Below are 12,375 nucleotides of genomic sequence, written 5' to 3'. Positions count from 1 at the left end.
ATTTCAATTTACTTCTGACAACTTTTAACAGGTCCGATAGTTGAAGTCGCTTGGATAGAACAAACTTGAGTTCTAAGCACTTGACTGTGTTGTATCGAGAGGCATCTGTTGAACAAAGTTTATAAAGTTGGCAAATGGTTACTTGACAGCTCTCGGAATAAGTATTTTAAAAATTACAAACGCATATTTTATAAACAAAGCAACTGTCGAATACTTCAATAAACAAAAGAAAGTGTATGACTTAAAACCTGAAAGATTTTAAGTCATACACTTTCTTTTGTTTTTGTTTTGTTTTTTTTTTATTTCGTGATATGTGACGTCTCACGTTAAACTACCATATTCGACATAGTATAATATTTTATTGTTACAATTGTCAAGTAATTAAATAATGGATAGAGTAAGCGTGTATTTTTTTGACGTGACTTATTGTAGATTTACCGCAGATGGCATTAACTACTTGGCCGGACAAATGGGGAGCGCTGAAGGCTCTCACCCGGTAAAGCGTGTAATAAACTCTAGGAAATATTTTAGGTAAAACGGTCATATAAGATGTATGTGTAAGTACATAATATATTTTAATAATGTCTGGAATTGTTCGAAAATAAGTATTATGGCAATATTTATGAAGGTATGTAATCTTATATAGGAAAAGTACTTTTTTTCACCTTTGCTCTTTCTGTATAAGTTTTCAACAAGTATTAAATGCTTACTATAGATAGGTATCTTATAAGTAAATATTATTTGGGCGGGGCTCGCTTTCCGGAGGGCTTTTTGACGTTTGATATGGGATATTTCTTTTTTATATTTGTGTATTTTGATGTATTTTAGCGTAGGTTTTTAATTTGACTATGTTATATTTTATTAACATTGTAACTATAATTAATTCATTATATAATTATTAATAATTAATGCAAAATGTTTTATTTGCTGCATTGTTGAGATGTATAATATTTAAAGTCATCGTTAATACCGTAAATCGTTAATACTTAGGTACCTATTATTTATATTTTTAAAACACTTTCGTAGCTTTCCTCCACCATGGTGTGTGGCATGGTGTATCAGAAAGCCGTAACGTTCCGGTTTACGTGATACAAACTGGCAGTTGTTTTATGGCTTCAGTGCTGTCGTCGTGAACTGATTAGTTCCGAGTTTCGGACTGGTGATTTTGAATATAGTATAGATGAAGGCTGTATGGGCTAAGTTCCCTTTGCCAATAACAATAAATTAAAGTCGTAAGACCGAACGTTCTTTTAAAATCCAAACCCCATTTAAATATATGTCTGGAAATCTCGGCATTACGAGGTTAAGGTTAGAATATTGTTAAAAACAAATTCAGTAAAATAACGTGGGACACTTTAATTACGAAATTGATTTAATAAAATAGGTACACATCTTTAAACGAGGAAGCAATCTACGAATAAAAATCTTACAAGGAAAAATCCAGACCCACAAAAAAGCTTTCGCAACGTTGATAGAGAAATGAAGGAAAGTACCAAATTGCGGAATATCACGTTTTCCAATCGTTCGATTTGGCACGTTCAGCATCACAGATATGACTAGATATGCGTACACTTTGAAAGTCCAACGGAATGCAAACGATTTTATCGCCGTCCGTATTTTATCGAAGCCGAACGACCGCCATTGCAGTTTTATTCTCGAATTTGGAATATACGAATATGTTGGCAAACTTGGAATATACGATGTCGGGAATGTAGGAGTCAGTTTTCGAATTTCGAACAACGCGAACATTGATGATGGGATCAAATCTATTTGCCAAATTGCACAACATTTATAGAGGGGCATTGGATTTATCGAATATTCTGGATACTCTGCTTATTTCGCAGATTTACCTTTGGATTTGCGGGGCGGAAAATTATTGACACGTGTGTGATACAAATGTTGAATAACATGAACAATTTAGTCAATGCGTTGCTCGCAATAACTTGAAAGGAAAAGCTTATATTTTGGTATATTCTGCCGAAATACCAATATCATTAAGTAAGTACTTTGATTTGATGTATTTAGTGGTATTTATTAATTATGTTATTATTATCTCTTTGTATTTTATGATGAACTGATTTCCGGTGTTTCACCATTTCCGTAACATTAATAACGGCCACCGTGGTCCAGCGGTTGAGCGTTGTGCTCACGATCGGTTCGAATCCCAGGGCGGACAACTCACAAAAATCACTTTGTGATCCCTAGTTTGGTTAGGACATTACAGGCTGATCACCTGATTGTCCAAAAAGTAAGATGATCCCTGCTTAGGAAGGCACGTTAAGCCGTTCGTCCCGGTTATTACTTACTGATGTAAGTACGTAGTCGTCACGTAGACCCATGTCAGGGGCCTATGGCGGCTCAGTAAAAACCCTGACACCAGGGTTGATGAGGTTGGTAATCCGCCGCACAACTCACACGATAGAGGAAGAGAAGTAACATTAATGTTAGTACTCTCAAAGTTTTCGAAAAATCAGCTTCGTAATGTCTGTTAAAAACGATAATAGGATGCTAATTAGCGCAATTTATACAGTAGGTAAGTCAATACATCGAGTCATTACTGTACTGTGCGTAGTTATGATTCGCTGTACCTATGGAATATCTTCCACCCCTCCTTTATAATATTTTAGAAGACTCTATCATAGAAATATGAGACATAGGTGTGAATTTTCCGCCTAAATTGAATCATAGAACCCTTTTGTCATCTTTTTTGAGATTTATTTATATTTATGACGATTAGTAATTCATACATACATACATAAACTCACGCCTATTTCCCACCGGGGTAAGCAGAGACTATGGAATTCCACTTGCTTCGATGACACACTTCTCTTAGGTACTTCTTCCACATTCATCAATCGTTTCATTCACGCATGCCGCGCAGAGTAGATCGTTCTAAACCAGTGGTTCCTAACCTGGGGGTAACACGCACTCTGGTTTCCCTTCAAAACGCATAAATCTTTCGCCTTTTTTTGGGGGTAACACGGGATGGCACGAAATAGTATTATGACTGAATGTTGAGCATGACATGAGATGCGCGTTGAGTGAAACCGAACCTAATATTGTCAAACTTGCGAATGCAAAGCAATTTCAACCTTCACACTGTTAACTCCGAGATTTATATATTACTTTATTAGTTACCTAAACGTGCATTTTCTTACTTACATAATAAACATATCTTCGTTCGAATTTGTGTGGTTTTAATTATTTTAAATAAGGGGTAAACTCAATTTCCATACTTGTTCACAGGGGTAGTGACATTAAAAAGGTTAGGAACCACTGTTCTAAACCTATTACTATTTTTTTATTATTATAATTCGTATTAGTGATTCGTGATGTAATCAAATTCGAAAACAAAAGAATATGAAATTTGTCTTCTCGAATGGATGAGATTGAGGTCTGTGCCGAGTTATGTGAGGTATTGTAAATTGCTTGAGCTTTAGTAAAGCCGTATTTGCAACACCTACGCTTTTCAATCAAACGGCGCCCACGCGACGCGGCCTAATAAAGTCTAATTATTGGATCTCTGTAATGCGACGTTTGATAAGGCTTCAAAATATCGATGTCAGAACAATAAACAATATTAAAGGACTCACCTAACTGCTTTCTAAGTTCCCGAGAAATAATTAGGTAGCAAAGTATGCCTCAGAAATCTAAGTATGAACAAACTTTATGGATAAATTGGTTAATTTCCTTGGGCCAATAATTTACTAAATTATGATTAAATCTTATACCATCGATTTTGCCCTGCCGTCTACTGCTGAAAAAAGGTTTCTTCCTTCAAGTACACACACATACAGGGTGTTAGTGACATCGTAACGAATACTGAGGGGGATGGTTCAGACCATGATTCTGAAATGATATCAAGTGGAATTTTCAGTCTGAATATTCCTGAAAATTTTTGTGTTTTTTTTTAATTAAGTATTTTCAATTCCATACTTTTGCGACAGAAAATTCCACTTGATATCATCTCAGAATCATGGCCTCAATCACCCCTCAAAGATTTCGTTACGATGTCACTAACACCCTGTATATAATATTTTTCTATCTGCACCTAATTACGAAACATTAAAAATTGGAAAAGGAATTTCGTATACTTACTTAAAATTGATAGACCTTTAGGTACCTCCACCAACCCGCAGTGGATCAGCGTGGTGAAGAATGCTCCATAACTTTGCTTCCGGTAGATTAACGGGAGGCCTGTGCCCAGCAGTGGGACGTATATTATAGGCTATATATAAGTTCAAGACATGATTAAGAAATTTTGCGCGACTTTTTAAATTCGCGGTCCAATCGATCAATGCGTTAATATGTAAACAGTTTTCAAAAAGAGAACAATTGTGTTTTGTTTTTGACATGTCTTAATTACCTCGAACAACATTACTAATAGACTGAACCAATGGAACTCTAACTCTGTGTCTTAGGAAAATCTACAATAATTCATGACGTACAAATCTACTATGATTAATAGCATAACGTTTGCGAATAGCGCCCAAAACGTAATTGACATTTTGGCAAAGTACTTTTTATGCGGCTTATATTTTATTCGCTTATTTCACAGTTAAAACCCTAATAACTTAATATACTTATTATGGATAAATTCAGACAATGGAACCAAGCCAACTTGTACTTTTGCCCTTGACTTGCGAGATTGTCCGACCTTTGCCAGTCGTGAGAAAAATATACTTAACTGTCATTGTGCTTTGATCGGTATTTCTATGAACAATATCATAATTAGTATGCATAACCTGCTTTGACCGGAGATGAGAAGGAATGAAAGTTTTCTACTTCCAGACTTGTTTATGTAGATGTAAAGTAATTCATCACTACCACTTTAAGAGCCACGCTCTTGTCGGTGTAGCATTCAACATTTTTGCCTATTAAAGGCCAATTCTTTGACTTCCTTATAAGACACGACCTTCGCCTTCTCTTCAATTTGTTTCATGTAAGCTCTTCTTGAGGAGAGAGGAGCTCGGTGGCGCAGCGGTTAATGCGTTCGGTCTGCGATTGTTGAAGTAAAGTAACTTCGGCAAAGGCCGGTCAAAGGATGGGTGACCAGAAAAAAAAAAGTTTTCATCTCGAGCTCCTCCGTGCTTCGGAAGGCACGTTAAGCCGTTGGTCCCGGCTGCATTAACAGTCGTTAATAACCATCAATCCGCACTGGGCCCGCGTGATGGTTTAAGGCCCGATCTCCCTATCCATCCATAGGGATGGCCCGTGCCCCAGCAGTGGGGACGTTAATGGGCTGATGATGATGAAGCTCTTCTTGTCATGTCATGGGAGCAAGCAACAGAGGCTGCAAAAGATCGCGAGGAGTGGAAATGAGTTTCTCGCGTTTCATCACTACATAGTATAAAACAAAGTCGCTTTTTCTGTCCCTATATCCCTATGTACGCTTAAATCTTTTAAACTACGCAACGGATTTTGATGCGGTTTTGTTTAATAGATAGAGTGATTCAAGAGGAAGGTTTATATGTATAATAACATCCATTAAATAGTGGAGAAATACTGTTATTTTTGAGGTTTTTAATGTGATGTCCTATTTAATTTCATTTTTTTCCTTAGCATTGCACCGAAGCCGGGGAGGGTCGCTAGTAAGATATATTTTTTAAATATATTTTGTGTGACGTCTGACTAAAGAGTAAACAATCATCAAACGTAACTACTTAGGTAGTCTACAAGAGCTTACTGGGCGGCGTAGTTATAAATTCGACTGTTTATATTTATCTTGTTGCTAGCTACCAGCGTCTGAGATACAGACTGAATATTATTTACTTTGTCTTATTGTGTTTGACTACATCTAACTTTCAGAGGTGTACAGTAAAGGAGTACACAACCCGCATTTGGACTGCAAGGCAATACTGCCCTTACTATTAATGACATTCAAGCACTTATTAGATAATGCCCCCAATTCCTGCAGACACATCCTGATTCTATTTTAAATTATACCCGTCATTTTCTTATCCGTCGAAAAGGAAAGGGACGGATGATTGACAACTGTAAATTTTAGGAAGAATAAGCCTGGCGAATAAAGTAGGCATCTTGCTCATATGCGACCCGCTTGACGCGTGCTGTCAACGTAATTCTATCGGGCCAATAAAAAAATTGAAAGGGTTATTTTTCTGCCTAAAATTAACGAATGTTCCATAAATTTTATGCCTGCCATAATAGCAGCCTTATTCACTAGCCTAAAAGAGCCGGGTGCCATTGTTAGAACTGACAGGTGCTGAAAAAAACGTGGGCTCAGCCTGAAAAACAACGTAAACAGGTATTGTCGGCCTCTGTAAATACAACCTTAGCGTATCGCTGTGAAAACCTCGCGCAGAAGGCAAATGTTAAACAAAGGTAAGAATAGAATTTAAAAAAGAAACGTGTTTTCTATTGTAGGTTTACTTAACCGTAATATTTTTAATCTGTGTAAGGGATGACTGCAAAGGGCGTATATTTTGTGCTCCGTTTTGTGTAAGTAGTAAAATAAATCTCTTACATTTTATTTATGTATCTTAAAAAAATATTAATGGAGAAAAAATTTAAAAATATTTTTAATGACATTGGCCCTGGTTTTTGCAGACACATACCTAATTTTATTTTAAGATATACCCGTCATTTTCTTTTCCGCCGCTTTTAAGATGAATGAATAACCCGGGCGAATAAAATAGGCAACTCGCTGATATCTAACGCGTTTGACGTGTGCTACAAACTTTATTCTGTGGGGTTATTGGCCAATATATAAATTTGGCCAATAAGTAGGTATATAAATTTTCCGTGCTTCGGAAGCCGCTTGTTAAGCCGTTGGTCCCGGCTGCATTAGCAGTCGTTATAGTAACCATCAATCCGCACTGGGCCCGCGTGATGGTTTAAGGCCCGATCTCCCTATCCATCCATAAGGAAAGCCCGTGCCCCAGCGGTGACGTTAATGGGCTGATGATGATGACGATGATGATGATATAAATTTGGGAGGGTTTTTAAAATTCCTGCCTAAAATTGACGCGTGTCCAATAAATTTTATGCCTGTCGATTGCCCGTCCCTTTCCTTTTCGGCAGATAAGAAAATGACAGGTATGACTTAAAATAAAATTCGATGGTATGTGCTGGAATCAGCAACAATGTCTTTTAGAATTATTTTGAAAACTTAATAATTAAGAGTATAGGTAATAAATTATATTTGTATTTTATTGAATATTATTCACAAAGAGAAGCTTAAAAAATATATAATACGGTCTAATTAAGAACCTCCTCCTTTTTTGAAGTCGGTAAAAATGTGGGTAAAAACAGTCTTGTAGCTAAAAGCTCTATTAATTTAAGTGCACGATACTTTATTCATTCGTTAAGTAGTTATTCTGCAGCATTCCGCCCGTGGATTAGTCCTTCCAAAGTATGTAGTTACTATGATGATGTGACCTCTTCTAAGCACATCATCCTGGCTAACGACCTCCGTGGTCCAGTGGTTGAGCGTTGGGCTCACGATCCGGAGGTCCCGGGTTCGATTCCCGGTGGGGACATATCACAAAAATTAGTTTGTGGTCCCTAGTTTGGTTAGGACATTACTGGCTGATCACCAGATTTTCCGAAAGTAAGATGATCCTTGCTTTGGAAGGCACGTTAAGCCGTTGGTCCCTACTTACGGGTGTAAGTAAGTAGTCATTACGTGAGCCATGTCAGATGCCTTTGGCGGGTCAATAGTGACCCTGACACCAGGGTTGATGAGGTTGGTACTCCACCTCACAACCCACACGACAGAAGAAGATCCTGGCTAGCAGGCGTGTTTGAATGACGCCTAGCAAGATGTGGAATGTTGGCGATTTTTTGTTGTTACCCCCGACTTCGTTGGCGTAAAATACATTTTTGTACCAACTTGTGCAATAATTATATATATATATATATATATATATATATGAATACTGTTATTAACAGCAAGATTTTAGCTGCTAACATGTTAGTCTCAACAGACTAGATATTGCTTTTATGATGAATGTTTTGTTCATTTGTAATTGGCTTACATATTAGTACTGTTATGTCTTAACTACTTAAATGTTATAAGTGTACCATTAAATAAATATATTAATATATTTATTTGTACATAACACACCAGAAAAAAATCAGTGTACCTGAGTCTGCAAAGACGTTTTTTCCAGCTTATGTCATTAAAAATCCAACAATAGAAATTAGAGAATTTGCTGATTAGCCATAGAGGCGGCCAATCAGCTCGTGACACCAAACACTTCAGGACCCCGATATCGACCCCGCCGGCGTGGTCGACGATTTCCCTCAATCAGCGCTTATCGCTATCGACCCGCTAGGGTCGATTAATTCTTTCAAAAATTTTTCCTCTCAGACGACGCCCTGAGCCGAGGTTCGCGCCCACTTGGGCACCCTCAGGCCTGTTGCATTAAACGTTGTACCGGATGAGAGCCTTCAGCGCACCCCATTTGTCCAGCCAAGTAGTTAATGCCATCTGCGGCAAGTCTAAAAAAAACTGAAAATATTCGTAGAAATAAAATGAATCCGTAGAGTGTAGTTAGTGAAATACAAAACGTTGTTACTCCCACATGTAAGATAATAGAGGCGTGGGTGTCCATTCTGAAAATGACAGCGATTGACAGTATTAGCTTCAGAACATAAAATATTTGCCGAGGGTACAGTCATGAGCAATATAATGTACTTTATCAAATTTCTATTAGGTACCTTTCGTGTTGGTCTTGCACAGAATAAGTAAGACCTACTCACACAATAGTTCCAGAAAAAGCTTTTTTTTATGACGTGACTTATTGTAGATTTGCCGCAGATGTCTACTTGGCTGGAGCAGAAAAAGCGCTTGCTTTAGGCCAGTATAATTTAACGAACTTGGATATTAAACACTTTTTGTCATACCTACTTACTTTCTGACTCCTTTTCAAAAATGGAACTTACTTTCCTCTCTTATGTATCATCATTACCCTAGCGTTATCCCGTTTTTCACGGAGTCCGCTTACCTAACCTGAAGATTTCACAGGTCGGGTTTTTTTACAGAAGCGACTGCCTGTCTGACCTTCCAACCCGCGAAGGGAACACCAACCCAATACAGATTAGGTCACATACCCCCGAAAATGCAATTCTCGGGAATGTGGGTTTCCTCACGATGTTTCCCTTCACCGCTGAGCACGTGATAATCATTAATGATCCAAACGTGAATTCGAAAACAAAATCGACAGTCGTTGGTGCTGGATTCAAACCTGCGACCTCAAGTGAGAGGCAAGCGTTCTACCAACTGGGCTACCACGGCTCTTTCTGATGAAATATAATATTTCTGATGAAATATATAATCTTAAGAATGCTGAGAAATGTTTACTTCTCTCACTTCTAAGAAATATTTTCTTCCGTTAGAATTTCTTGACAAAGACGAGTTTTCTTTTGTTTCTAAGTGCATTAGGTGCTTTCTTTCAATGTTGAGATAGTAATTTTACATCCTGTAAAATCATTGTGACAATAAAGAAAAACACAGAAGTAAGTTAGATACATACTTAACGAATAATGGTATGGAAGCCTTTGCCCAGCCTAGTCATATACATCCCATGACTATTTATGATACTATAGGAAGGCTTGAGAGCCTTCAACCCAATACAGATTAGGTCACATACCCCCGAAAATGCAATTCTCGGGAATGTGGGTATGCAACCTGCGACCTCAAAGTGAGCTTTGAGGTCGCAGGTTCGAATCAAGCACAGGCCTAAACCAATGATTATCGCATTTGTTTTCGAATTCATGTTTGAATCATAAATGATTATCACGTGCTCAGCGGTGAAGGAAAACATCATGAGGAAATCCACATTCCCGAGAAATGCATTTTCGGAGGTATGTGACCTAACCCTTCGCGAGTTGGAAAGTGAGACAGGCAGTCGCTTATGTAAAAAACTAGACCTGTCAAATCTTCAGGTTAGGAAGCAGACCCTGTGAAAAACGGAATAATGCTAGGGAGGTGATGATGTAGGTATATTATGGTTATTAATAAATTCTACGACACGGAATTTCCATTTAATGGTTCCTATATGTACCTACTTAGTTTACGGAAATCAGTTTTATAATAACATGCAAGTTTCACATTTAAAAGTTAACGAATGCATAAAATGTTTACGTTTCCTTGCACATCATCCTTGATAATTATTAAATTAGACTTTTATAATTAATTGAATTGAATTGAATTGCCGGATTTAGTAATCGTGGTTGTAAGCGTAAGTGAAGACTTACGCAAGGAATGTTCTGTTTCAAACACGGTTTTCGTAAGTATAATATTCGTATTATGATCGTAATAACAATTACGAGTAAGTGTTTATTTATTGTTCTGTAAATATTAAACAATCTGTTGTCTATTGCTCTATGGATATAAACAATCCGGTAGGTAAGTTACTTATATTTCGCGCTTCTACTACTAGTTAGGATGTGATATGAAAAAAATATGTATGTATGTAAAAATGTATCTCTCCTTCCGAGAAACTGTGAAAGGCATACTTACAATACAAGGAATAAAAATAAAATTTCTATTCAAAATTTTAGATTAAGAAAATTAAAATCATCGTTTGTAGGGTTATGTATAGGTACGTTTTTACAATGAAATACCAGATAATATTTTTGTCAGAAAATAAATTTAAAGCTCACTTGAAGCTTACTTTATGTAAAAAAGCTTTTTATAAGATTACCGGGCGAATCAAATAGACGTCTCGCTGATACGCAACCCTTTTGACGTGTGTTGACAACTTAATTCTGTCAGGTTATTGGCCAATGTAAAAATTTGAGAGTAGTGTTTTGTTTGTTAGTAATTTTCTGCCTAAAATGACGTGTGTTCCATAAATTATATGCCCGTCGATCAACCGTCTCTAGCCTTTTCGGCGGAGAAGAATATGACAGGTACAGTCATGAGCAATATAATGTACCTACATTAGGACTCTGTCGCACTAACATATTTGACATTTAGTGAGACTTACAGTTCTATTTGTCAAAAAAGTTAATGTGACATGGTACCAAAGTGTATACATATTAACGCTCATGACCGTACTTCTACAACTTAAAATAAAATTATACGGTGTGTACTGGAATCAACGGCAATCTTTCTAACCTAACCGAACCTAATTCGTAATAAATAGGTAGAGCACCTTGGTACTTATTTAACTGGCTTCATAAACAGTATCTGATCTAAACAGGTAGCTACCTATTTATATAAACACCTACAGATATTTTCTAATATTACAACTTTCATTTCAAATCAGTTTAGTTTTTGTAAGACATTAGAGTTGAGCTTCTAATCTTCGACCTTGCGTTTCTCACTCGTTGGACACAATGGTACCTAAGTACTTTCACTTTATAATATAGAAACAAATTATAAGTGTGTATTATTGTATGGTACAAGGAAATACATTCATTTGCCGGCGTTTAGGCCGAAAATAATAACAAGGCAGCCTTAATTAACTTCCAAGAAAGCCGCTTTGTAAACTTGATTGATGGCAAAAATGCGTCGACGAGCGCCGGTGTCATGCGAACCTCGGTTGCATGCGGATCTGACATTGAAAACTAAATGGAGCCTTTCACTCCATTCTTTATCCATTACAAAGTAAAGCACAACGGCCCCGTGATAGAGTAATTTAATAATAATGACACTTTTTTAATCAATTTGAAAACGCTCGTTAGTTTAAACGTAAACCAATAAATTACATGATCAGAGCCAGCAGGCCGTGACTGGCCGCACAACGCACAACCGGCGTATCTTACGCGACCAGCCAGACATCAACTTTCACATTTTTGCAGCCCACACAGAATGTCTGCCTCGAAACTACGCCGCAGTGCAACGCTATGCGAAACCATAAAAAATATCCAGCCTCAATGAACACAACACTCATTCATAAAACAAACAAAAACAACGCGAAAACAATTGAACACCGCGCGGCCAATCCCGCGCGAAAAAATAGGTAGCAATAGAAACACACCTCCTGGTTGATATGTATCGCTCCAGATTTGCTAGGGTTATCCTCAGAGTGGTAACAAAATCACTTCGGTGTCACTTTTGGCACTTGTCACTCGCGTCGCGTGGTGGTGTTGTGTGTAGGCGGGTTGGTACGTGTAGCGCGGTCTGTGGCTCGTCAGAGACTGGTCCGCTGCCGCTCGCAGTCTTGCCGGCAGCCGCTCGAATCAAGGCCATGCAAAACGCTGTTCCCATTTCCCTCAGTGGAAAGTGTCCGCATCCGTGATCCGTGCCCCTTTCGGTCAGGTGCGGGAGAAAGCACCCAAAATTGATCGTTTTGTATTGTGACTCATACGAGATGATGATCGGGTCAATAGACTGGATGAAAGTGAAATAACTGGTTTCGGTGGCGCCAAACTTGTGAGAGCAAAAGTTCATGTGTGCCGCGG

The 12,375-nt window shown here is 37.8% G+C and overlaps 1 protein-coding gene across 2 annotated transcripts in view; it reads right to left on the bottom strand.

Moving 5' to 3' along the window:
- Nucleotides 1–12,094, bottom strand: part of LOC126375196 (uncharacterized) — a 96,844-nt gene extending 84,750 nt beyond the window's left edge. For both annotated transcript variants that reach the window (XM_050022074.1, XM_050022075.1), the window contains exon 1: nucleotides 11,952–12,094. The gene's annotated coding sequence lies outside the window, so the exon portion shown is untranslated. The remainder of the gene's footprint in view (nucleotides 1–11,951) is intronic.
- Nucleotides 12,095–12,375: the final 281 nt, after the last annotated feature.

Source organism: Pectinophora gossypiella, chromosome 18, assembly GCF_024362695.1.
Source record: "Pectinophora gossypiella chromosome 18, ilPecGoss1.1, whole genome shotgun sequence".
NCBI classification, from domain to species: Eukaryota; Metazoa; Arthropoda; class Insecta; order Lepidoptera; family Gelechiidae; genus Pectinophora; species Pectinophora gossypiella.
The sequence above is the reverse complement of the archived record's forward strand: the minus strand, read 5'-3'. Positions and strand labels throughout refer to the sequence as shown.